General features: G+C 42.4%; 1 protein-coding gene across 17 annotated transcripts in view; it reads right to left on the reverse strand.

Moving 5' to 3' along the window:
* Nucleotides 1–25,250, reverse strand: part of APBB2 (amyloid beta precursor protein binding family B member 2) — a 384,026-nt gene that overhangs the window by 342,038 nt on the left and 16,738 nt on the right. The window contains exon 2 of one of the 17 annotated variants that reach the window (XM_059887473.1): nt 286–322. The gene's annotated coding sequence lies outside the window, so the exon portion shown is untranslated. 17 annotated transcript variants of the gene reach the window in all.

A 25,250-nucleotide genomic window follows, 5' to 3' on the forward strand; every position in this document is an offset into this window, starting at 1 on the left:
TGAATAAAACCACAATATAACTTCTAAAAAAATTTTTTTTGTTCGCGTTCAAATAGGTTTTCTTCCTTATTTTGTAATTAGCAAAAATTTATTTTTAAAATAACAAGAAGGAAGTATATTGAGACTAGGGATTCACAGTGGTTATTTAAAGACTGCTTTACTGGCATCTTTATCTGCTCATACAGAACATTAAATTAATTTTTTCTTTTTTAGCGAAAAGGTGATAATGAAGTAATTAGGAACATACACTCAGAGCTAGGTGGCCTGGATCCAAGTCCCACTTACCAGCTGTACATCCTTGAGTAAGTTTCAGTTTCCTCATCTGCAAAATGAGGAAAACATGGTCTCATCATCTCACACGGTTGCTGGGCATGAACAGGAGTTAATATACGTACAGCACTAAACACAGCTTTTCTGCACACACAAGAACCTACACAAGCGTTCGCTAATACTTTATGGTGACTTTTTCATGTTTAACCAAAAATAGATGCTCACTAACACATCAAATGAAAACCAAACAAACATCAAGACCCTAGAAAACCTCACATAAAAATATCAACATTAAATACTTAAAACATTAAAATAACTCCAAGAATATAATGACATATATCATGTCCTATGACGGGTGTATGCTATATACGACAGTACCTTCACTTAAGTATTTTCCCAGGCTCCAATCCTTCATCAATTCATCCTACACTAGATGAAACTTCCGAAAGCAATGGGCTTAGGTCAGTCCCTCCAAGAACCTCGATGACTCCACACAGTACAGGGTAAACCCCAGAGCCAGACTAAATGAGCCGTTAGCACCCTGTACTTCACAGTATCTACCAGTTTGTACTGGGTTATAATTACATACTTGAGTGTTTGGTTAATGCCTTTCTTATCACTAGAATGACTGACAGCCCAGGACGTAGGCCTGCATTTTACCCACCACTGTCCATCACAGGCACGCCTGCTGCAAGTGCCATTATGTACGTGATGGATGACCCTCAGCATCCATGCAGGCTCACAAAACACCCCATTGGTACGACCTTTCACGGTTTGCAAAACACCCTCACATAAATTTTCTCACCTGAGTCTCACAGTAAGCCTTTAGGGAAGGCAGAGGCCCCAGAATTCAGAGTCACCGAAGGTCACATTCAGTGTGCTAACTCCTAGTCTGACGTTCCTTCCAGAACATTCTCCTGAGTTAAATCCAATAAATCGTACTAAGGCTTTGACCTCTCCTTGTACTTTTCAGCGTCTATGGTTTTTACTCTTCCCTTCTACCCATCTAAAACGTCTCCTGCCTCCTTTCCTGATTTTCATTCTTTATTAATAACAGTGATTGATGGGCAAATGCTCCACCTTCCCTCAGGTGTCATACATGTTTCATTGCTAGTGCGTGGACACCCGTGTATTTACTCACCAAAATGTTTTTCAATTGTATGGACATTTCAATATAACACTGAGCACCTACTAAGTGTTTGACTATGTGAAATTCCAATGAGAACTGCACAGTTAGGACACTCCTGTCCTAGTGGTTAGAAAAACCACTGAAGTTTCTAGAAGAGAATAACAATGTAAATCAACATGCTTTAAAAAGCATACAATAGCTGCCACCCAGCCTGAGATATCCCAGGTACCTTAGTTAATAAGGAAAGTAACTGCTAATTCCCACTAAATAGATTTTATCAATTTCTATATCATTTTGAAAAAGAATACAGATTAAATTAACTTACCATCATTTTAAAGAAAAATATTCATACAACGACATCCACAAGCCAAGTACCCCCAGGTCTACTCCACCAAAATGGTTTTTGTCCATAAGGTCTGTTAACACAGTTAACGGTCCTTCTCAAACTCATCAGCTCAAAAGCACACACAATTAAAATGGAAACAAGAGATGCAGGAATCCTATTCCTCTGAATTAACAGCACAGAACCACAACTCAAAATACTACAGCAATAATCCTACAATAATCCTCGTGAAATATAGTATCAATTAAATGTTGGTGCAAGAAATGTAACGCAGAATTACTGCCGTATTAACACTCTCTGAAGATAAATCACCAGACTTTAAACAAGTGCAAATCGATTCTATGAATATTTAACACAGCTGGCTGTATTTAAAATTTCCCATGGCAGACATATACTGGCATCCAAAAGAGCTCCAAAGGGTTAAAAGTGAGAAATTATATATGAATTCAGAAATAGGAAAGACAGCAGCCTGTGAATTTTTCTTATCTTGGAAATGACAATATTTTACAGCCTCAGGGGAAAGAAGACAAAACAGTATTCCATAGTGTTAACTCATTACAGGATTTAATAGAAACACCACCCAACTAATCCTTCCTTCCCATCTAAATTTCATTGCTGAATTTAAGAGTCCAATCTCAGATAAGAAAGAAAGTTGCAAGAACACTGTAACAAGAGGAAAGGACAAAAACCTGAGATATTGTTTGTCTCAAGATAAAGGTGTGGGTCCGTGAATCTGTATAAAGCTGCATGCCTGTCTCCACCTCACTGTCTCCTAAGGACACAACTGCTTTCGAACACCATGGTACCACAGGTTTTGAACAAGCCTAAGCAAGCCTGCAGAACGGTGGGGTTGTGCTGGTTTTCTTGTTTGAGGGTCTTTAAAAGTAGAATGAAACTTGCCCAGGTGTTTTCTTTTATCTTCCAACAGATCAAGTGGCCTCCGCACACCGCGCACCCCCCCCATAAGTTTCTTGATCACTCTGCCTTTCCCACACCTTGACCATCTACAAGGTGGTTGATTTATAAATAAATCCCGCAGAGAAGCCATGACCAACCTCTAGAGAGGAGCCTCATGAGGAAAAACTTCCCTTTTATTATATCTAAAGCTCAGTTTAATTCCACTTCCCTCTTTTTTTTTCCCTCTGTGAACTCAGTAGAAGGGAATAAATCCTTGAAAGAAATAAAATCCCTTTTATCTCACAAAATAATCACATGTGCAAATTCTATAAGTTAATAGCTAATAGGTGTGCCCCTCAAAGGAGGGAAGACATCAATGATTAAATTTAATTCTCTCATTTGTGTTTAAAAGAGTCAGACCTAATTTGGCCTTATAGAAACAAAGCATTTAATGTCTCCTTTGGTTCTGAAATTGTACCAGTCTCCCTGAAAGTTTAAGTTCACACTTTCACCTACATTCAATTCCCAGCAAGTGTATAGAGCTTTTCCTAATAGTTTCACTGAGTCATTGAGGGAATTGGAGTAAAACCCAAGGTCCTTCTGTTTAACTCCACTCTGAGTTGCCCTTTTAGGTCTTCTGCTCCCTTACCTTGGCAGACTGGGAAGATGAGATAAAATTCAAGTATGTTAATTATACTTTGCTCCTAATTCTTGATTTTAAGATATGCAAAGGAGAAAATTGCGATGCTACTAAAATTGTTTTTGGAGGTAAATTATCCTGCAGACTAATTATGTATAATTTCTTCATTTTCTTTATTCAAGCAAATGAATTCCAGATAAATTTCCTTTTAGGTCAAATTTTTCTTCTCTTGAAAAAATTCATGACTAAGCCTATATAACCCTAACACTGCCTTACTCAACCCTCAAGAACTGAGTATTACTACATATCCTGTTAGGAGGAAAGGAGCTAAAACTTGTCTGAAAGGCGGTAACATTACATACTTTGCCATGAAGTTGCTGTTTCTGAGAAGAGCTAAGACTAAACAACCCTGTAAAAGAAAAGAGGAGGGAGCCTAAGAAGTATCGATACCTGACCTCCATCCTAAGATGATCACACAAAGGTTTTCCATTTCTAGCATCCTAGTTACTCTTCATCTCTGCTGTCAACACGGGCCCTCCCAGCAAGCTACTCATAAAATTAAACGCTGCCTGTGTTTAGCCTCTACTTTGTCTCTTCCGAGTTCACTCTAACCAGGCTTTCATCACTGTCATTCTCAGAACTGCTCTTGTCAAAGTCACCAATGGCCTCCATGTTGCCAAAGCCAGAGGTCAACCCGTTTCTTACTCTATTGGATGATTACTTTTGAAACACATTCATTACATGCCTTCTGAAACCCCTCTGCCCTCTTTCTTTGGGTTCACTTCCCACCTCACTGACTCCTCTTTTCAGGGCTCTCTCTGCTGGTCCCTTTCACCTTTGAACTCTGGATTCCAGAATCTCTCATACATCCAATTGCCTCCTCAACCTCTCTACATGAGTGTCTAACAGGCATCACAAACTTAAGTCCTAAATCAGACTCCTACTGTTACCACCTCACTGGCTCCTTGCAAAACCCTGCCCATCTCAGCAAACGGCAACTCCTTTCTTCCAGGTGCTCAGGAGCCATCCTTGCCTCTTCATTTGTTTCCTCTCTCTCTCTCTCCTTCCTCCTCACCACATCTAATCTACTGCGGTAACAGCTCTACCTTAGTATATCTTAAACCTCACAAATCACTACCACCCTCTCTAGCATCCGGCACAGTGAACAGCATCTCCTGCCTTGATTACAGTAATGCCTCTGCCTCCTCTCTTCATTCTCATCTCCACAAAAGAGTGATCATTTGTAAAAGATAAATTTGATTATTATATTATTAACCTGTTCAAAACCCTCTAAGGGCTTCCCACCTGCTATGCGTTGAAGTGTTCCCCCACCCTACCTCACGAATTCACATGTTGACATCCTAACCCCCCAATACCTTATTTGGAAAGATGGTCATTGCAGATTTATCAGTTAAGATGAGGTCATTAGGGTGGACCCTAAATCAATATGACTGGTGTCCACATAAGAAGGGGAAATTTGGACACAAAGACACACACACAGGGAGAACCCCACAGGAAGGTGTGGGTTGAGACCTGCAAGTCAAGGAACACCAAATATTGCCAGCAAACAACCAAAAGCTAGGAGGGAGAGATGGAGCACAGACTCTCACACCACCATCAGAAGGAACCAACCTTGCAGGACCCTGATGGACTCATGACATCCAGAACCGTGAACCAATACATTTCTGTTGTTCTTCCACCCAGTTTTCGGAACTCTATTAGAGCAGCCTGAGCAAACTAATACACTATTTCACGCAGCATAAAAGGTGAACTCCGTGCGATGGCACAAAGGTCCCACATGACTGTACCCGACTCACACCCTGGCCCCCTTGATGTTCCCCCAATAGGCCAGGCGCATGTCTCAGGGCCCCTGCGATGGCTCTTCCTGCAGCCTCTCTGCTCTGCTCTGGTACCAGCAATTCTTTTAGATGTCTGTCTCAATGCCTCCATAAGGCCTTCTCCTCCCTCCAACATTCTCACTCCCCTCACCAAGTCTTGTCTTTCTCCACCATTGTGTCACCTCCGGAAACTTACTGTGACAGACTGGGAGAGCCACTGCTAAGAGCTGCAGAGCAGCTGCAGGCAGAAGCACTCCAGGGCCCAGCTCCTCGGTGACCAGAGAACGTCCTGCCGGAGGCCACACCCCTTCCGGGCAGCCACACCAGGTAACACACCTGAAGGTAGCGAGCTCATCGCTGATGCCTCAGCTTGTCAGGCAATCCATGCTCACTCCAGGGTTCTCAGGCAGGCTGGTGGAGGCTCTGTCAAACCTGCACCGCAGCTCAACCTCATCCTCTGTCCAATCCTGTTTCCACCCCCTTCTGTTCACTGTGTGGATCCCAAGTCAACACCTTGTTCCCCAACCTCCAAATCAGCGCCTACTTCAAGAAAACCCAACCCTGAAGCACTTACCTGCCTCCCGCCACTTGAGTATTATCTTATTGAGGGCAGAGAGTTTGTTTCAATGTGTCCCCAAAGCCTAAAATACTACCTAGTAGGAACAGGAAATAACTGAATGGGGATGGTGGAAGGAAGAAAAGGAGAGGAAAAAAGAAAAGGAGGGAGAGAGGGAAGGAGGGAGAGCACTGACTCTGCGGATAGGAGACTGCTGCTGCTGCTGCTAAGTCGCTTCAGTCATGTCCGACTCTGTGCGACCCCATAGACGGCAGCCCACCAGGGTCCCCCGTCCCTGGGATTCTCCAGGCAAGAACACTGGAGTGGGTTGCCATTTCCTTCTCCAATGCATGAAAGTGAAAAGTAGAAGTGAAGTCGCTCAGTAGTCATGGCCTGCAGCCTACCAGGCTCCTCCGTCCATGGGATTTTCCAGGCAAGAGTACTGGAGTGGGTTCCCATTGCCTTCTCCATGGATAGGAGACTAGCCCCTGGATAAAATAAACTCTTAAGATAGTCATTATCTGTCACAAAGCAAAAGGAATACATACGATTACAATGAAATTGTGCATGAGGTTTCCAAAGTGCACATGGCTGTTTTATTGCAGAGAAACTTAAAAAATTTTGTGTACAAAGTCTCTGAGATTCACTTAGTATCTTTATACTCCTGACTCCTCCCTTCCTCCTAGGATTTTAAATTTTGCAACCTCAAGGTCTACCATCAAGAGGATTTCAGGACCCGAACCTTTCAGGTAGGAAAAATACTGTGTAACTACTGTTCAATAGCTTTGTGATATCTTATATGTTAATTCTTAACTCCCACTAACAAGAAACTCTGCTTGGCATTTGATGGCTATAAACAGTGTATTATAGCCTTTCTCTTTATTGACTGTGTCTTATTTCAGGCCTCACTCTCTCTCTCTCTCTCTCTATATATATATATATACACACACACACTTTTTTTCCCCTCAGAGAACTGCCTTTCACGTTATTGCAAAACTAATTGCATTCAGCTCTGACAAATGACATAAAATATATTTTCCATGCTCCATAATTGGCTACTTGTTTGGACCCAAATAAGGCTGATTTCCACCTGGTCACGTACCTCATGCCAATTCAATCAGGAATATGTGAGGTTTGACTACAAAGTAACAAAGCTGAGAGGGTTGTGTGTGCTTGATTTATAGAGTCACTTCCATTTCTTTACATATCATTGCATAATGGGATTCTAAGGGGAAAATGTAAAGACATGTTTAACAACAAAATCACCTCTAAACTAGAGCTACTATCACTCTACTGGTCTGAATTACAAGTGGATTCAGAACACTGTGCTTAGAGCACAGAAACGTCACACACAGTTGTATGTACACATAGATAAACATAAATATTCCATACATAGAAATATTTTATAACCATAAATATGAATAACAGGGTCCTCCCAGTCAAACCTATCTAATTTCATCAACCTTCTGAAATTACATCTTTCACTGAAGCAGCCCCAGGGCACAAATGCAATAAGATAACATTAATTAAAATACATAAAACCATCCAGGAGTAGCAAGGAATATACTATCCAATTTTTTAAGGGTAGAAGTTGAACCAAAAATAGTAATCAATGTTTTGCCAGCTTAAAAAGCTAAGTCTTACATAGTGCCTGAAGCTACAACTCTACCAGACTTTCTCCAAGGTAGAATAATAATAATAATTAGCATGTTATTCATCCGTCTGGTATGCACCTAACTTGGCAGTGTACATGTGCACGCTCATTTTGCAACCACAAGCTTCAGTTCTCTGCTACCTACTGGCCATTAAGCAGAATCTGCGAAGTTCCAAAATACAACTTGCCATCCCCAATCACTATGCCAACATTCAAAGCACACACAAAAAATGGAGATTCTATGCAATCCTAATGAGACCCTCGTAACTACTGCTGCTGAAGTTCAGCTCTCCATTTCATGACATCTGGGGACTGAAAAAAGAAAATGAATTCCTAGGACATTTCAGAAGACTGGCCATTCCTGTTGATGATCTACCTAGATAACGAAAAAGAAAAGAATCTTAAAGAGGCAGGAAGGTTTCCAACTCTGGTGTCTGTGGGGACAGTCGTGCTGCTCACCATGGCAAGGAACACAGCAAGTCCTAACAGGGTTAAAAAGTGCTGGCATCACACACAGCTGGCAGGGATGTAAACCTGAACAACCACTTTAACAGACTCCATGAAGGCTGGACAACCCAGCAATCCTACGCCTAAGAACACACGTGGCAGAAATGCACGGTACGTGTCAAAAGCATATACAAGAATGCTCATAGCACCATTATTCTCGACAGCCAACAACTGGGAAACCGAATGTCTGTCAACAGTCACGTCAGTAAGCAGAAGTATATTCACACAATGGAAGACCACGCAGAGGAGAAGAATGAACTACTGCTACTCACAACAACACAGGAGGCTGAGCATTAGACCACCCATATGAAAAAGGACATACCGCGTGACTCCATGTTTGTGAGGTTCAAAACAGAGAAAACGCAGCCACAGTGACAGAGGTACAATGGGAGGGATCTTCTCTGAAAGAGGACAAGAGGGAAGTGGCAGAAAGGATGGAAGATTTTCCATCTTAATCTGACTAATGGCTACACAGGTGCACACAAATGGAAAAACTCACCCAGCAGTTCACTGAAGATTTGTGCACTGCCCTACAAAGAAAGTGTCAGTCGCTCAGTCATGTCCGACTCTTTGCGACCTTACAGACTATAGCTGCCAGGCTCCTCTGTCCATGGGATTCTCCAGGCAAGAACTCTGGTTGGGTTGCCATGCCCTCCTCCAGGGGATCTTCCTGACCCAGGGATCGAACTCAGATCTCCTACATCGGCAGGCAGATTCTTTACCGTTTGAGCCACAAGGGAAGTCCAATACCTTAATTTTTACATTTCATGAGTAAATTAAATTCTCCTAGCCCTGCAGCTTTACAGAGACAATAAATCCCCATCATTGAGCTTTCCCGAGGAAGTCATGAATGAAATGTTCTGGATGTGGCTCAGACTCTTCAGACGTAGAACTGTATGGCCTTGACAGAGTATGTCATCCCTCTCTCCTACTTTTTCTAAAACCTCCCCAGACATAATTTATTGATCCCTTTTCTGTGTTGAAGGAACAGGGATCTCTATGCCAGCACTGATGATCTGTGAGCCCCAGGGAGACAAGCTGGGGCTCACTCACTCTTGTCTCCTAAGCACAGAGCAACAGGTACTGGATTTTGTTTGAATAATTCAACAAACCTTCAGTAAAATTCCCTTAAAAGTTCACAACTAAAGATCAAGTGTCACATCTTCCCTTATAATTATCCAAGTAGATGCAATCCTACACCTGCTACCATTTTTTTCCATAAAAAAGTTGATTTAATCCTCTAATATTATCATCCTTGAAGAAATAAAAATGCTCCACAGTGGCACATATTGCTTAGCCTGACTTCATGCAGTATTTTTGTTTTCTAAAGGAGACCATAACAAAAGAATTTCCTACATAAGCTATTTCTATTTTTATTGAAGTGTAACTGGTTTATAATATTGTTAGTTTCAGGTGTATAGCAAAGTGATTCAGAGATATATTCTTTCTTTTTTACCCTTTTCCATCATAGGCTATTACAAAACATTGAATATAGTTTCTTGTGCTATACAGTACAGAGAAGGCAATGGCACCCCACTCCAGTACTCTTGCCTGGAAAATCCCATGGATGGAGGAGCCTGGTAGGCTGCAGTCCATGGGGTCACAAAGAGTCGGACATAACTGAGCGACTTCACTTTCACTTTTCACTTTCATGCATTGGAGAAGGAAATGGCAACCCACTCCAGTGTTCTTGCCTGGAGAATCCCAGGGATGGGGGAGCCTGGTGCGCTGCCGTCTATGGGGTCGCACAGTCGGAGACGACTGAAGAGACTTAGCAGCAGCAGCTATACAGTAGGTCCTTGTTTATCTACGTTACATATTGTAGCAAGTATCTGCTAATCCCATATTCCTAGTTTATCCCTCCCCCACCTTCCCCTTTGATAATCATAAGTTTGTTTTCTATGTTGTGAGTCTATTTGTTTTGTAAATAGGTTCATTTGTACTATCTTTTAGATTCCATATATAGGTGATATAATATTTTTCTGACTTATTTCACTTAATATGATAATGTCTAGGTCCATCCATGTTGCTACAGATAGAATTATTTAATTCTTTTTTATGGCTGAGTATTATTCATATGGTGGTGGAGAAGACTCTTGAGAGTCCCTTGGACTACAAGGAAATCAAACCAGATGACCCTAAAGGAAATCAATCCTTAATATTAATTAGAAGGACTAATGCTGAAGCTAAATCTCCAATACTTTGGCCACCTGATGCAAAGAGCTGACTCATTAGAAAAGACCCTGATACTGGGAACGACTGAAGCAGAAGGAGAAGGAGGCAACAGAGAATGAGATGGTTGGAGGCCATCACCAACTTGATGGACAAAGTTTGAGCAAGCTCTGGGAGATAGCGAAGGACAGGGAAGCCTGGCATGCTGCAATCCATGGAGTCGCAGAGTCGGACACGACTGAGCGACTGAACAACAATATTCATACACACACACACACACACACCCCGTGTCTTTATTCATTCATCTGTCAGTGGACAATTAGGTTGCTTCCACATCTTGACTACTATAAATAGTGTTGCTAAGAACATTGGAGTGCACGTATCTTTTCAAATTAGAGGTTTTGTTTTTTCTGGATATATGCCCAGGCGTGAGATTGCTAGATCATACAGTAATTCTATTTTTAGTTTTTTAAGGAACCTCCATACTGTTTTCCATAATGACTGGTCAATGTAAATTGGTGCAATATAGGAGAGTTCCTTTCTCTACACACCCTCTCTAGCATTTATTATTATTATCGACTTTTTGACGATGGCCATTCTGATCTGTGTGAGGTGATATTTCATTTTGTTTTTCATCTGCATTTCTCTAATAATTAGCTATGCTGAGCACCTTTTCATGTGTCTGTTGGCCACCTGTACGTCTTCTTTGGAGAAATGTCTATTTAGGTCTTCTGCCGATTTTTTGATTTGTGGCTGTTTGGTTTTTTTGATGCTGAGTTGCATAAGCTATGTGTATATTTTGGAAATTAAGCTCTTGCTGGTCACATCATTTGCAAATATTTTCCCCTATTCCATAAGCTGCCTTTTCCTTTTATGATTTCCTTTGTGGTGCAAAAGCTTGTAAGTTTGAATAAGTCCCATTTGTTTACTTTTGCTTTTATTTCTTTTTGCCTTGGGAGACTGTACTAAACAACAATATTGTTACTACTTATGTCAAAAAATGTTTTGCTACACAGGCTATTTCTTAAAGTTCTGTCTGTGATCATCTCATCAGAAGAAGTGAGAAAAAAGCAAATGCCAGTCATGAAAAGAAGGATACAAGTCCTCCTTTATATAATCAGGTTTGGCTACTGGATGTGTTATGTTTTGCAATGTTTCGTTGTGCAGGTTACGCATCAGAGACAATTTCATACTAGTCTTATACAGTTGGCCATTAATATATGGCTTCATTCCTGGAGGTGACAAAAATTCACCTCCTAAGAAACATAAAGCAGTTGAACCAATAAAAAGTAAGAATTTTCTCTAAGAGGAACTGAAAGGAAGCCAGTGAACGCTAATCTCCCACTCCTGATTAAGGAGCTTTGGAGAAATGGGGAAGGAGCCGGTGGTCTCTTTCTGATGGACAGAAGCAGCAAGAGGTTGGGGGACCAAGGACCAGGAGATGGAAAACACTTAGCCCACTTTGGCCAATGAGCAACCTCCTCTCTGCCTTACTAATGCCTGTGTGATTCCCATGATCAAACCATGGTTATAAACCATCAGCAATAGACTATTCATCGGCTTAACTCAGGGTCCACTGAAAATGTCAATAGCTATTCAATTCTTTTCAAAGTTTATTACCAAGCATTCATTTTATTCTTCCCCCAACCCTCCCTAGAATACCCAAGTGTCAAAAAAGATGGTTCTTACAAATACAAGAACCAATGGTTCTTACCCCTCACCAAGTGGGGTGACCAGTTTGAGAAGTACAAGTGGGCAACCACTGACCATGCCTCTGGGGTGCGGGGCAGCCCTGACTCAGCCACCCTCCACTGCAGTGGCCAAGGCGTCACAGTGAATATTTGGCTTCGCAGGACTCATTGTGCATGCTAAGTCACTTTAGTCATGTCTCTTTTCGACCCCATGGACTGTAGCCCACCAGGCTTCTCTGTCCATGGAATTATCCAGGCAAGAATACTGGAGTGGCTTGCCATTTCCTCCTCAGGGGATCTTCCCACCCAGGGATCAAACCCGCATCTCTTAAGTCTCCTGCATTGGCAGGCGGGTTCTTTATCACTAGCGCTGCCTGGGAAGCCGCTGCAGGACTGATTACTTGTCTTCCGTAACAAAACAAATGAAGCTATTTTTCTCACTTCTTCATTTTCAACTCCTTCATTTCACCACCAAAATTAGGGACCTGTTTTCACAAACCATAGCTGGTGGCATTAGTCAAATGATGTTTTTAACAATGGAGACCACACTATCCGATGCTGAGATGGGCCTTCTGAAGTGTTATTCTTCCCTGAGACAGGAGAATAGCATAGGCAGGGCACAGTAGTAGTAAGACAGACTAGATTATGAGGTAGTTTTTTCGAGACCTCCAAACCTCTGAAAGTGAGCTTGACAGTGAACCTGTTCACAGTGAAACTTAAAAGCTTACTGGTTAAGAAACCTGGGTTTACAAAAACAAAAATAAAAACAAAAAACTAGTAGAATTCTAGTCTTGGTTCAACTACTTCATGTATTAAAATTCTTTAAATTCTGTATTCCTTTCTAGATAACCAGAATATATTTACTTAGATGATAAACCAGCAAGCCTTTTTCATCCACCAATTACCTTAACAGTAAAACAAGAAAAAGATGAGAAAGAATTCTCATCTGGGGGAAAGAATGAATGTAATTGGTACTCATTAATACTACGTGATAGGCCCTCTTAGGCACAGCCTACAAACCTCACAGCCTTTTAAGGCAGAAACTGATCTCTCCAGCCCGTAGAAGAAAACTGAGGTGTGACGTGTCCAAGACCAGTTAGCAGCAGAGCTAGGGTTTGAGGCAAAGACGAAGGACACCTCAGACCTTTCCTAGACCACGATCCTCCCACTGGCATTCCTGAGCACGCCAAATGGAATCCTGGGCCTCCCCAAGGCTACTTCCACCAGCAGGCTTCCCGTGCTCCTTGCGGAGGCTGCCGTTTTCTGCATCAGTACTTCTGCAGCTCCCCCAGGACCCAGCTGGGAACAGGCCCACCACTGCTGCTGTTACCGCAACAGTCTGAAAAATACAGCACAGCCTTGAGCAGGGTAGAAGAGCCTGAGAGGACAGAGAGAGAGAAAACACACACATGCATGCACGCAAGCGAGAAGGTGGACGTGTGCACAGAAAAATAAGAATGGTGGAACTGTAAAAAAAAAAAAAAAGAAACGGAAGTAAAGATAAATTTTAATTCATACAGAAAAGCGGTCATATTTCCTTAATATGGTATATCAGGATCTAATACTTGGTGGGATATTTGAATATCTGAAACATTTTGTTACAACAAAACTTTAAAGATAGATATGCTGCTGCTGCTAAGTCACTTCAGTCGTGCCCGACTCTGTGCGACCCCATAGACAGCAGCCCACTAGGCTCCTCTATCCCTGGAATTCTCCAGACAAGAATACTGGAGTGGGTTGCCATTTCCTTCTCCAAAGATAGATATAGGTACATAGATATCAATATCACGTATATAATTATACACACCTGGAAGGTTACCCAGACTGTTAACAATGCTACCACACAAGGAGCAGGAAGAAAGAATGGGGCACTTATACTTAATTCTGTATACCTAGAGAGGTAGTAAGACAAAACCTCAAGAACAAACATAAGTTTTCAATAATTACTACAGTTTTACATGGAGATGTAATTTTACATTTGACCCAGCAGATCACACCTCTCCCTTGAAAGATATCCTCATTTGGCTTCTAACACATCACACCCCGCCATCAGTGCCCAGTCCTTCTAAGTCTCCTATGCTGCTTCTTACGTCTCCAACCCTAACATGTCAGTGCAAGTCTTCTCTAACTTCACCCCCTTCCTGGATGATCTTTATACAGTAAGTCTATATACAAATGAGTCCCGTTGTAAGAGCATGTTCATAAGTCCAACAAAATTAGCCTACTAAAACAGAGGGCAAGCTGTAATTTCACTAACGCCTGATGTTGATGGAATGCATGTTGACATCTTTGAAAGTTTGCAACTTAAAGGTTCTTATGTAGGGGACTTACTGTACTTCCAAATCTGTAAAGACGTCTTTCCCCTAAGTTCCAATTGCTGGGTTCATATCTCCAATCAATGTCTGTTAAACACCTCAAACTGTCATATTCAAAGCTGAACTCCGGATCCACCCTGTCTTTGCCCGTTTAGACTGCTATAACAAAATACCATAGACTGATGGCTTAAAAACAACAGAAATTTATTTCTCACAGTCTGAAGGCTGGAAGTCCAACATCAAGGCACCAGCAGATTCAGTGTCTAGTGAGAACACTCTGCCAGGATGCGGACTGCCAACTTCTCCTATCTTCACGTGGCAGAGAGCAGAGGGTTAGCCAGCTCTCTCATGACTTACAAGGGCACTAATCCCATTCATGATGGGTACACTCTCATGACTTTATCTAAACCTAATTACCTCTCAAAGACCCCCATATACTAATGCCATCACATCAGGGAGTAACACGAATTTGGGGGGGCGGGGCACATTCAGTCCATGACACTCCCCCACCCAAACCTGTTTCACGAATCACAGTCTTCTCCATTAGAGCTGCCTCATACTTCCAACCACTCAGACTAAAATCTTTGGAATCATCCTTGACTCCTCCCTTTCTATCACACCCCACATTCAACCCATCAATAAATCTTCTGGGTCCACTTTGAAAATATATTAAGAATCCAGTCACCTCCACTGCTACTGGCCTTTTCCAACTCTCCATCATCTCTCAAACCAGATTACCACAGTAACCTTTGGACTCATTTCTCTGAGTCCGACGCAACACTCCTAAAGTCTGTTCTCACACAGCCACCAGGTGACCCATGTAAAACCTAAGTCAGACAAGTGACCCTTGGCTGGGAACCTGCAGCGGCTTCGCGTCTTAATTGGCTCTAAAGTCAAGGCTGTTTTAATGGCCCAACCAGCCCTACAGGATGCTTCACCACCTTCACCCCACCGTTTTATCTGTCTGCCCCCGTCCACTCCTCTCACCTCACTCCAGCCACGCTGTCGTCCTCCTGTTCCACCAACACCACGGCCTGAAGCACTCTTTCCCCGAGGACGCACAGCACATCCTTCCTCACCTCATTCAAGTGCTGACTCAAAACACCTTCTCTAATGTCGCCCCTGACTGACCCCCGTTGAAACCACTCAGAATATAAACGAAGAATGTATATAGCCGAGTCACTGTTGCTGCACAGCAGAGACTGGCACAACACTGTAAATGAACTACACTTCAACTAAAAAGATAAAAACTAAAATCACATCCCCCTCCTCTTACCCTCCCCTAATCCCTGCCACCATCCCTCTAGTCTGACTTATTTTTCTCCCAGTTGTTGTTTTTCAGTTGCCAAGTTGAGTCTGACTCTTCGTGACCCCATGGACTGCAGCACACCAGGCTTCCCTGTCCTTCACAATCTCCCGGAGTTTGCTCACACTCATGTCCATTGACTCAGTGATGCCACCCAACCATCTCATCCCCTGTCGCCCTCTTCACCTTCTGCCCTCAATCTTTTTCAACATCAGGGTCTTTTCTAAAGAGTCAGCCGTTCACATTAAGGTGGCCTAAGTATTGGAGCTTCAGCTTCAGCATCAGTCCTTCCAAAGAGTATTCAGGGTTGATTTCCTTTAGGATTGACTAGTTTGATCCCCTTCCTTTTCAAAAGTCTTCTCCAGCACCACAGTTCAAAATCATCAATTCTTCAGTGCTCCACAGTACTTATACCTTATAATGTCGATTATTTATTTCCTTTAGTTACTGTCTATAATCCTGACAATGGAAGCAAGCTCCACAAAGACTCAGATTTCTATCTGCTTTGTTCCCTGCTTTGTCTCCAGCATCTCACAGGCCCTCAATAAATATGGTGAATGAGTAAATAGAACCTTTGTTCAGCCACTTATTCTCACCAGCATTTTCAACTAGTTTAGTGTAAAACAATTCCATGAGCACCATTATGTTGTTCCTGTCCTGAATTTTCTAATTAAACATCTCCCCAAAGGTCTCCCTCACCAGGCTGCCCTGTGTCCAATGCTAGCTTGCCCTTGCAGTGGAGAGCGGCCTAATTTTTTTGCAAGTGGGAGGAGACTTAAAAGGCTCTATCCCAAGTGTTAACAATTATTATCTCCAAATGCTGACATATCTGATGATGTTTATTTTTTATTTTCCTTCTGCCTAAGCCTTGTCATAATGAATACACTGCATAATGAATACATAATGAATGATTCTCATGATGAAAGAAAACCACAATTGGAAATGACTCCCCCCTTTAAAACTAAAAATAAGAGTAGACTGGACCACAGCTGAAATAATTCATGCACTTGCCATCACAGCTCTGAGAAGTGTAGCCAAAGAAATCCTGAGGCCACACGCCTCCTTTCACCTCTGAACATCTGCCAACAGAGGGGCACCAACGGGCTGCGTTCCAGTGGTGGTTTTTCTAAACTTACGCAGGTTCAGAACATAGACCAACGTCACTGGGTAATTTGGAAACAATTAACAAACCCATCTTTAAATTGATTACTTAAAGATACAGGTGGTTCACCAGATTTAAAAACAAAACCATGTTGGCTCAACATGCGGGTTTATTTTTTTTTTTATTTTGCCTAATCAGCAATCTGCACAAAGCTTTGTGCCAATGTCTAGCCTATTTTAATCACTTTTTCCTCTATTTAAACAATGTAATTTTTTTTTCACCTCCTAATCCAAATGTTCAAATGGTGAACGCTATTTTCAAGAGACTGTATGGACCCAACGGTGCAGCATTGATCCAAGCCCACAGGAATCATTGAACTTAATATTAAGTGAACCTTCTTAGCCCTTGTAGTCTTTTAGCAAATTGAAGAATAACAACATTAACAAGAGCCAATGCTTTATGTTCAGTACTTACTTTAGACAAGCACCAGTCTAAGCACTTCAAGTTAATATGCTTATTTAATCCTCCCAAAGTCTTTCATCCCTATTTAAAAGATGAAAATACAGAGGCACAGAGAGGTCAAGAAATTACCTTAAGGAGACACAGCAGTTAAGTGGCAGAATTCAAACCCTGGCTCTAGGACCAAAGTCAGGTACTAGAGGAACTCTTGTACCTCTGTGAGTAATCCCTGGGGATATCTCCCTGTATGCCATGCCTCTGGATATACTACTCCCGTTTCCCCTAATGTTATTTCTTTCCTTTGTTGCCTGCTGGCAACCCACTCCAGTGTTCTTGCCTGGAGAATCCCAGGGACGACGGAGCCTGGTGGGCTGCCGTCTATGGGGTCGCACAGAGTCAGACACGACTAAAGTGACTTAGTGGTAGCAGCTGGAGTGGGTTGCCATTTCCTTCTCCAATGCGTGAAAGTGAAGCCGCTCAGTCATGTCCGACCCTCAGCAACCCCATGGACTGCAGCCTACCAGGCTCCTCCATCCATGGGATTTTCCAGGCAAGAGTACTGGAGTGGGGTGCCATTGCCTTCTCTGTTTGTTGCCTAGAAAACTCCAATTCAACCTCTAAAACCTGAAACCCTGAGAATTAATCGTGCTCTTTCTATCACCCTTTGCCTTATTTATATACTATTTTATTAAAATGTAAATGAATTAATCTTTCCTGACTTAACTATTAAGTGAAAAGGGGTTGCATCTGATTCATATCTAAATTCTCCACACTTAATATCAAAAGAATGAATGAATTAATTAATTAATTTACAAATTTGAAAACTTTCGAGGTTTATTTAATAACACAACAACATTTATTACATGCTTACTATTCCAGGCACTTCGAGTATTTTAATTCACTTAAACCTTGCATGCTAAGTTGCTTCAGTCATGTCTGACTCTTTTACAACCCTATGTATAGACTGTAGCCCTCCAGGCTCCTCTGTCCATGGGCTTCTCCAGGAATGGGAGTGGGTTGCCATGCCCTCCTCCAGGGAATCTTCCCAACCCAGGGATAGAACCTGCATCTCTTAGATCTCCTGAACGGGCAGGTGGGTTCTTTATCACTCGCGCTACCTGGGAAGCCACTTAATTCTGACCATAACCCGAGCGACAAACGTACAATTACTGTCAACATTTTGGAAACAATGTTAAAGATTCTATTACTGCCCAAGGTCAAAGCTAGTAAGAATCAGAACTTGACCCGAGGCAGTGTGGCTTCATGCTCACTGCCTCCCCAGGACACAGGTCCTGTATTGGACTCCCCAAGGTCCAGAGGAAGGGTCAGAGATAGTTCTTGCCCAAAAAGATGCCACACAGAATCTACTTCTCTTCTTCATATTAATGATCGCCTGAAGGATTTATGTTCAGGCTGAACACTATCTCGAATGAAGTTTGCTATTAAAAAAGCTCAGTATATATTAGTTGAATGGTCAAAAAATCATTTCCATATAGTTTTGTTGTTGTTGTTTAGTTGCTATATATACATGAATACTGTTGTTGTTCAGTCATTTAGTCGTGTCCGACACTTTGCAACCTCATGGACTGCAGCACGCCAGGCTTCCCTGTCCTTCACCATCTCCTGAGGTTTGCTCAGACTCATGTCCATTGAGTTGGTGATGCTATCCAACCATCTCTTTCTCTGTCACCCCCTTCTCCTCCTGCCCTCAATCTTTCCCAGCATCAGGGTCTTTAGCAATCAGTCAGCTCTTCGCATCAGGTCGCCAATGTACTGGAACTTCAGCTTCAGCATCAGTCCTTCCAGTGAATATTCAGGGTTGACTTCCTTTAGAGTTGACTGGTTTGAGCGCCTTAGAATGACTGAATTTTTTACATGTAATAGCACCAGGAACTGGTCAAAGTACTAAACACATATTTTATCTTCAAAATGGCTATGTGAGGACTTCCCTGGTAGTACAGTGGATAAGAATCCACCTGTATTGATAAGAATCCACGCAATGTAGGAAACACGAAGTCAAGCCCTGATCCAGGAAGATTCCACATGCCACAGATCAACTAAGCCCATGCACCACAACTACTGAGCCCATGTGCCGCACCTACTGAGCCCACGCGCCCTAGAGCCTGAGCTCCACGACAAGAGAAGCCGCCACAAGGAGAAGCACCAAGCACCACAACTGGAGAGCGCCCCCACTCGCCACAGCTAGAGGAAGCCCAGGTAGCAACGAAGACTCAACGCAACCAAAAAGAAGACAAATACACATTTTTTTTAATGACTATAAGAGGAAGGTATCCTTTTTAGCCCTACTTTACAGATGAGGAAACTGAGGCACGACAAGTTTCAATAACTTGAGGTTCAGGATCACATTAGACTGTGAAACCAGGATTCAAACTCAAGCAGTCTGACTCTAAAGACCTGTCATTTCCTATGGATACTGGAACAAACACAAATTATTTGACTTAACAGAAACATATTCTCTCACAGTTCCAGAGGCTTGAATTCTGTTATCAAGATATTGGCAGGACCATGCTCCCTCCTAAGCATCTAGGAAAGGATCCTTCCTAGCCTCCTCCAGCGTCCAGTACTCAGTTGCTTCAGTTGTGTTTGACTCTTTGTGACCCTATGGACTGTAACCCATCAGGCTCTGTCCATGGGATTCTTCAGGCAAGACTACTTGAGTGGGTTGCCATGCCTTTCTCCAGGGGATCTTCCCAACCTAGGGATCAAACCCAGGTCTCCTGCATTACAGGTGGATTCTTTACTATTGAGCCACCGGGGAAGCCCCCCCAGCTTCCAGTAGTCCCAGTGAAACTCTAATCTCTGCCTTCATCTTCATGTAGTCTTCTTTTTTCTGTGTCTGTGTATCTCTGTCTTCACGTGATAGTCTCCCTCTCTGTGTCCAAATTTCTCTTCTGATAAGAACATCAGTTACAGTGGATTAAGGGCCCACCTTGCTCCAATCTGACCTCATCTTAATGACATCTTCAAAGACCACTTTTCAAATAAGGTCACATTCACAACTACCGGAGCTTAAGACTTATTGGCTGGGAGGTGGGAGGCAAAGAGACTATACGGAACCGACTCCAGAGATGCAAGGAAATGACTCCGTTTTTACAGCCAGTTAATTCTCTTGATTGGAACAAGATTTATTAGTTCTCAAATCACTTATGAATACAGAGTGCGAACATGCTGAGTCACTTCAATCGTGTCTGAGTCTTTGTGATCCTATGGACTATAGCCCACCAGGCTCCTCTGTCCTTGGGATTCTCCAAGAATACTGCAGTGGGTTGCCATGCCCTCCTCCAGAGGAAGATGCCCAGGGATCAAACCCAGGTATCCTGCATTGCAGGTGGATTCTTTACCACCAGCAAACCCCTGAATAACAGTAAATGAAAGTGAAAGTTACTCAGTAGTATCCGACTCTTCATGACCCCATGGACTCTCTACAGTCCATGGAACTCTCCAGGCCAGAATACTGGAGTGAGTAGCCTTTCCCTTCTCCAGGGAATCTTCCTAACCCAGGGATCGAACCCAGGTCTCCCACATTGCAGGCAGATTCTTTACCAGCTGAGCCACAAGGGAAGCCCAAGAATACTGGAGTGGGTAGCCTTTCCCTTCTCCAGCAGATCTTCCTGACCCAGGAATCAGACCCAGGGTCTCCTGCATTGCAGGTGGATTCTTTACCAACTGAGCTATCAGGGAAGCCCTGAATACAGAAGGAAGTGGTTAAATGTTTGATATTCAAGGATTTCTTTACATACAAGATAAACAGAACACAATCAAAATGTAAACATATTTTGAGTAAATTAGAAACTTTATCATACAAGAGTATTTCCCTAGAATGGAAGTCGGTTAATAAACTAGAAAAATTCAAAGCAAAATACTTATAGTCTGCTTACTTTCACATTCTCAGTTTACTATACACCACCCTTTCTTCCTTCAAAGCAATACTTCTGAATTTTTACAATGGATAATCACCAAACAATATTCTATAATAGTGACTTATAATCATTTATACTTTCTTTTAAAACTCCTAAGTGTCCATTTCTTTTTATTCTTTGGGGTCCACAGCTAACAGTTTAAGATTACATGCAGCCTTCAAATTTTCATCAACAAAAATTAGTGGTCAAGGAAACATGTAAATGAAGTACAAAATTTTTGCAAGTAAATGGATGTATTTCAAATTTAACCCCTTGACAATTTCCCTATATCCTTCCGAGGTCTAGTGTCAAACTTGTGCATTCACCCTACATCAACTGTGATTTTTTCATCTGTTAATCACCACACAATGGAAACCTGATTTTCTCTGTATGCTGAGGAAACAACTAGAAATTTCCAAAACAGGCTAATTCACAATTTTTTGGTCCTTTAAACAGATTCTCTGGCAAGAATAATTGTTAACCAGCTCAGCACTCAAGAATTATTCTTCAAGATGGTTTCCTTAGATGACATCATTGATAACTAATTAAATGAATACATTTTTACTAGCATCACCTGGATGACAAAAAGACCACAAAGCTGCCTTAACTCATTTTAAATATCAATCAGATCAGTCGCTCAGTCGTGTCCGACTCTTTGTGACCCCATGAATCGCAGCACACCAGGCCTCCCTGTCCATCACCAACTCCCGGAGTTCACTCAGACTCACGTCCATCGAGTCAGTGATGCCATCCAGCCATCTCATCCTCTGTCGTCCCCTTCTCCTCCTGCCCCCAATCCCTCCCAGCATCAGGGTCTTTTCCAATGAGACAACTCTTCGCATGAGGTGGCCAAAGTACTGGAGTTTCAGCTTGAGCATCATTCCTTCCAAAGAAATCCCAGGGCTGATCTTCAGAATGGACTGGTTGGATCTCCTTGCAGTCCAAGGGACTCTCAAGAGTCTTCTCCAACACCACAGTTCAAAAGCATCAATTCTTCGGCGCTCAGCCTTCTTCACAGTCCATCTCTCACATCCATACATGACCACAGGAAAAACCATAGCCTTGACTAGACGAACCTTTGTTAGCAAAGTAATACAGCATTTAAAACAGGATGCACATGCACAGGATGCCAAAGTTAGTCAAAGCAAACACCACAGGCAAAATGATATTCTCTCAAGTCACATTCTTGACGTGAAATTCTATCTGCTTTTTTGTATTCCATCAGTATCCTAACTCAAATCAGAAGTGGAAGTAGTAATAGATTATTCCAGAGGATGGTTCAATTATTTTGGAAGAAACAAATGACCTATATTTTTTTTAAAAACAAAGTAACAGACTTCCTGTAGAAAAAGACCACTATTAACATGGAATAATTTGGCAAATAAAATTCAATTTTGCTAGTACACCACATTAAAATGCAATTTTCAGACTAATATATTTACAGAACATTTCAAGACGGCCAGTTGCTCACCCCTGGAGGCTGGAGCTTATCCTCTCTAATTATACTGAGTGCATTCTCAGGACAGAATGCTCAGTGATTAGAGAAATAACTGACTTTTTTCCTAAGGAAAAACATCTCAACCCCAGTTACATCCTTTAAAAGCATATATCACCCTACAGAGAGGATAGACATTTTTCTTTGTTTAAAACAGCAATTAGAAAAAAAAATGCAAAACAGCTACAATTACAACAGTTTGTGTTTCTGACACAAGCTTTCTCACACTGGTTGGTCCTTAGACTCTCTCCATTCTCCTGGGAAATTTCCTAATTTTTGCAATCTACTAGCTCTTGTGTCTCAGGGAAATATTCATTTGAGGGGGTGTGTGTGTGTGTGTGTGCATTTGCATCTGCATTCACATTTACTGAGTGCCTTCCCCATGCCAAGTTCTGTGTGTGTGTGTGTGTGTGTGTGTGTGTGTATGCAAGCATTTGCATTCACATTTACTGAGTGCCTTCCCCATGCCACATTCCGTCCTCATAATCTACATTCAGCCCAGTCCCAGCACCTGCTCCAGCTGTGTGCCCTGGAACAACCTGGGTGAGCCTCAGCTTCCCCACCTGTATTTGCAGATGACAACAGTAGCTGCCTCATAGAGAAGCAGGGCCAAGTGATCTCCACGTAAGGCATTCATCACAGTGACTCATAGGAAATGAGTTGTCTCACAGGAAATGCTCAATAAACATTAACCCTAATTAATCTCTGGGCTTCCCTGGTGGTTCAGATGGTATAGAATGACCCTTCAGTGCAGGAGGTCTGGGTTCAATCCCAGGGTTGGGAAGATCCCCGAGAGAAAGGAATGGCAAGCCACTCTAGTAATCTTGCCTGAAGAATTCCATGTACAGAGAAGCCTGGCAGGCTACAGTCCATGGGTTGCAAAGAGTTGGACATACCTGAGCAACTAACACTCTCACTTTCACTTATAATTCTATAGGATTCTTCTTTCTCTAAGAAAAAGGATGTAACCTTTTCTGATAGAGACTGACCCAGGGTCAAATGCCAATCTGTAGGTCTCCCAAATCTATCAAACTATAACACAAGGCATCAAACATACTAGGGAACTGTCATCCACATTCTCTTTAAACACTAAAAGGGGACAGGGGAGATAACAGTCAACACCAAGACCATGGAGTTGAACACAAAGCATTAATACAGGACTTCCCTGGGGGTGCAGTGGATAAGAACTGGCCTGCCAGTGCAGTAGACACGGGTTCAATTCCTGATTCTGGAAGATTCCCCATGCCTCATAGCAATTAAGCCCATGAGCCACAACAATCAAGCCTGTGCGCTAGAGTCCAAGAGCCACAACTACTGAGCCCGCGTGCCTAGAGCCCGTGCTCTGCAACAGAGAAGCCACCCAATGAGAAGCCTGAGCACAAGCAAGAGTAGCCCAGGCAAAGCAGTGAGGACCTAGCACAGTCAAACCCAGTGCAGCCAAGAAGTTAAATACAATCTTAAAATTTTTAAAAACCTACTACTGCCAATTATGAATGTCTCCCCACCAGCCTTTTTTTTAAAGAATTATTTTTTAAACATTTTAATCCTAAACAGTATGTAAGTTTTTGGTTAAGGACCATCTTCCATAGCATAGTAACAAATGTGGAGTTCATCTAAAATGCCTGGTCCACCTACCAAGCATTTCAACATGAAGAAATCAAGAAAGTAAATAACTTGATCAGTTTATAGCACACATTTTCACATGATCACAGTAAACCCTCCCATCCAGGCAGTTATCATTCTGGATATTTCATAGATAGAGAAACTGTGGCTCAGGCAGGGCACCTCCTATATCCAGCAACCCCAGGGCAGGGCCCAAATCGAAACTTGGCTCTGTCTAGCTCTAAACTCCACACTCTCTTTAGAACAAAATGGTCAAGACAAAAGAAGGGCTAGGTCAGCTGGTCACTTGGCTATGAGGGCATAATCAATTAAATAAATGGGAAAGGTACCACAGTTTTTGAGGACACCCCAATGAAGATTAATTTTGATCAAATCACTTCATCTCCAAAGTAGAAGTCAGTAATATACATGGCCAAAAACATGACCCAAATAACGTGTGTGCATGCTAAGTCGCTTCAGTCGTGTCCAACTCTTTGCTTCACTATGGACTGTAGTCCTCCAGGCTCCTCTGTTCATGGAAGCCTCCAGGTAAGAATACTGGAATGTGTTGCCGTGCCCTCCTCCAGGGGATCTTTCTGACCCAGAGACTGAACCTGTGTCTCTTAGTCTCCTGCATTGGTAGGTAGGTTCTTTACCCCTAGCGCCACCTGGGAAGCCCTGATCCATGTAAGGCATACCCAACTGATTATTTCAAATCTGTCTGTGTTAGCGTTAGTTTCACAGTGAAGAAAGCTTTTGAAAACACAGGAGTTAGGGATGAGGTTCAGGTGAGTGGTACCTATTCCCTCTCAAGCTGCCAGGGTCCTTGACTGCCTCCCAACCCTCAAAGCCTCGGCCTCAGTGGCATACTACACAGATGCTAGAACAGGCCCCCAGGTTCCAAACTGATAACAAGCCAAAATTCCTTAGGTCACAGTATCCTGGGCTGGTGAGTGTATGGGACCAGTTCTCTTGCTTTTTTGTTACACTTTTTAACTGTGGTAAAATGTACATAACAAGATTTATCATTTTAGCCATTTTTAAGGGTACAGTTCTGTGGAACTAAGCATGTTCACACTGTTGTGTGACCATCACCACCATGCATCTGCATAACTTTTTCATCTTCCCCACCTGATACTCTGAACCCATTCAACAATAACTCCCCATTATCCCTTCCCTCCACGCCCTGGCAACCACCTTCCACTTTGTCTCTATGAATCTGACTTCTCTAGGCACCACATATAAGGACATTCATACAATATCTGTCCTTTTGGACTAGTTTATTTCACTAAGCATGATGCCAGTTCTCTCTTTGTTCCCATTTGGTCTCCTTGAAGAAACATCCTTGAAATTC

Source organism: Bos taurus, chromosome 6 (assembly GCF_002263795.3).
Source record: "Bos taurus isolate L1 Dominette 01449 registration number 42190680 breed Hereford chromosome 6, ARS-UCD2.0, whole genome shotgun sequence".
NCBI classification, from domain to species: Eukaryota; Metazoa; Chordata; class Mammalia; order Artiodactyla; family Bovidae; genus Bos; species Bos taurus.